This window comes from Pinus tabuliformis, chromosome 7 (genome assembly GCF_031772625.1).
Source record: "Pinus tabuliformis cultivar Carrire ecotype Pingquan chromosome 7, CPIR1, whole genome shotgun sequence".
Taxonomy (NCBI): domain Eukaryota; kingdom Viridiplantae; phylum Streptophyta; class Pinopsida; order Pinales; family Pinaceae; genus Pinus; species Pinus tabuliformis.
In genome coordinates, this window is record NC_142293.1 from 1,617,701,579 (window position 1) to 1,617,704,349 (window position 2,771).

The 2,771-nt window shown below is 34.3% G+C and overlaps 1 long non-coding RNA gene across 1 annotated transcript; it reads right to left on the reverse strand.

Moving 5' to 3' along the window:
• Positions 1–1,555: 1,555 nt before the first annotated feature.
• On the reverse strand, positions 1,556–2,651 carry LOC149254413 (uncharacterized). Its single transcript, XR_016266291.1, has 2 exons — positions 2,135–2,651; positions 1,556–1,948 (listed from the first exon to the last, which is right to left on the reverse strand). It is a non-coding gene; the product is annotated as an uncharacterized LOC149254413 (long non-coding RNA).
• Positions 2,652–2,771: the final 120 nt, after the last annotated feature.

Consider the following 2,771-nt stretch of genomic DNA (forward strand, 5'->3'; position numbering starts at 1 on the left):
TTGCATTTTCTACGTGTGTTGTCTGGAGTTTTCTGGGTGCTCCATTCTGGGAAGTTGTGGAAATGGAAAAACACTGATATAAAATCAATAGAGATGATGGTTAGAAGTATGCCCTGTCATAAATTTCATTAAACAGCAACACTCTTCTAAATAATAACGCTTTTAATACAAATATTTAACAATATATCATAGCCAACCTATTGTTTCAAACTGTCTTTTAAAAAAATAAAAAAATCGTCTTATTAAGTGTAATTTTCCTTTCTTGAAAAAACAGTGAGCACTTATTACCGGAAAATGGGCTGAGCTATTTCAAGCCTAAAATTTAGTTTTTTTCTTCACAACACAAGGTTTCCAATATTCTTAAATATGAATACCAGTAAAAGCATTAATGACAATATTTTTTTATTCAAATTACGCAGAATCATCGATATGTTGGTAGAAAAACAAGCAAACTTGGATGTATCAATGTGAAAATATTAATCAAATTTGAATTTTCACCTTCGGTGAACGGTCGATTTTGATTGGGCAAAGACACCGTGAATAGAACTAGAGTACTTGAATCCTGCATTGATCTTTATGTCCTAGAGGTGATATGTCTCATGGTTTTTTTCCCATGTCTTTTTCACAGTTGGGATTTTACTTTGGAAGCCTTTCACTCATCCTAATTATGGTCAATGCAGACTGTTCATTAAGCATCATTCTCCCTGGTTTAGTGTGATGGCAGGGTCCCAATTATTCTAGCTTTCAAAAAAATTCCAGTTTCTTCGCATCATCTGCTTTTACCCAAATTTTTTATCTTAGTTCAATAGTAGGTAGGTTTTTGTTTGAAGATTTTGGTATGGCATCCCACATCATTATCGATGAAAAGGACTTGACTTGGAAGTGGCTCATGTTGATAGGAAAAATTTAGCAAGGACATTTGGCTCTCCTCTTAGGGTGGGGTTAATAACCTTAGGACGATCCAGGCCATTCCAGATTAATAGAAAAAAGATTTCATAGCTGCAAAAATGCCTGAGGAGGTGAAGCTTCTATAGTATGGCTTGATAACGGATTACAATCTTTAGTACTTATACAAGGTGCACTGATTAGTTTTCTTTTAACATCATAAAGGTCGGATCTAACCTCTCTAACATGTCCGAAGGAAGAAACATTTTTGGCTCTTGATTGGTAAAGCTTAGGCTAAAATAAAACAGAGAAACGTGTTGCTGGCAAAGGTTGTTACTTATTACAATGGTGGATGACATTAGAGTCACTTCTAACGTGATAGTTGTATCTTGCAAGGATCTTATGGATGAACAAAAGCTACTTGTATGGACTTATACACTTGTTAAATAAGATCCCTGATCAGGTCTTGTCCTCCCAAAAGACAGTCTGAAGAAACAGTACATCAGCACGTATGTCCAGCAATTTTGCTATCTTTTATAATCATGAATATTTTCAAGGATTGTAGATGTAAAGCAGTATCTAAGAGAAACAGTATTCAGAAATGTGAGGCCTTTCCCCATGTTGAAAGAGCATGACTATTCTCTGCCTCACAGTGATAATAGAACAAAACTAAAAATAACACGCATTGGATTCATTTATTTTTAATATCTCCATATAAATCATGCATTTCTGCAGAACAGATGGTAAATGGGATATTTCGGCCCATTTTTGGACTAATGTTAAAAAGGCAAAGCTATGCTCTGCCAGATATGTAATTGTTGAGCAGTGACAAAAAGATTAAAGTAAGGCTTGTTGAATTTATTTATTGATATCATCTCTACGTAAATAACGCATCTTTGTAGAATGGATGGTACTTTGAATATTTCCAACACTGTATCTTGTCATCCACTGGATGGTGCTACTAAATATTTTTGGTTTCCAACAAGAAGCACCTGCATAGAGCAACTTTTGCTGGTATTCTACATATTTCAAAATCAAGAGTGCATTTGAGCAATATCTCTGCCTGTAAGAAAAGTTTAAAAAGGGTGAGATGAACAGCAGTTCCCGCTGGTTACAAAAATCAATTTAAACAACGCAAAAAAACCCATTGATTTTTTTGATGAATAAAGAATTATAAATCTTATTGTACCTGCCAAATGTAAGCTCGAAAATATAAATTATTCTTCACAGAACACCAGACAATACTCACAGGATTCAAAATGCTTAACCTCCAAAATTAATCCCTTGTGCCAGTGGCAGTTCACTCCCATAATTGAGTGTACTGTAAGAGTTCATATTTGGAAACATTAGTTATATAAAGAATAACATAAATGTAAGCTCAGATAAAGTTTTAAAGAACCTAACTTTTCTATTAAAATTGCTTTTAAAAAAGATATAAAAAATGGTTGATAACATTAAAGCATCAATAAAAGTTGTTGTTAACAAAATATGTCCAATAGTCAGTCAAAAGCAACTTAAATGGTACGTCTCTTATCACATCGGAATGAAATCACACAGAAATAAACTACCTCAAGTCTTCATCCTGTAAAATACTGGAGGCTGTATCTAAAAGACTTAACAATTTCAGGTTACATTTATGCAAACTATTAATCAGTAAAAGAAAACTATGGTTACATGGATAGTTCGGAACTGCCAACTCAATTGCAAAAGATTTAAAATAAAGCTGCAGAAACTGTAAAGAGGACATGTGTGGATGCATTGTGACTATGTATAGAGAACAAACTTTCAAGTCAGGTATAGTGGAGAACGGTTTTAACTTGGGAGCTGGAGCAGAAGCGGGAGTGGGGAGCGACATTTTCAAAAGCTCCCGGGTCGGACATGAATTT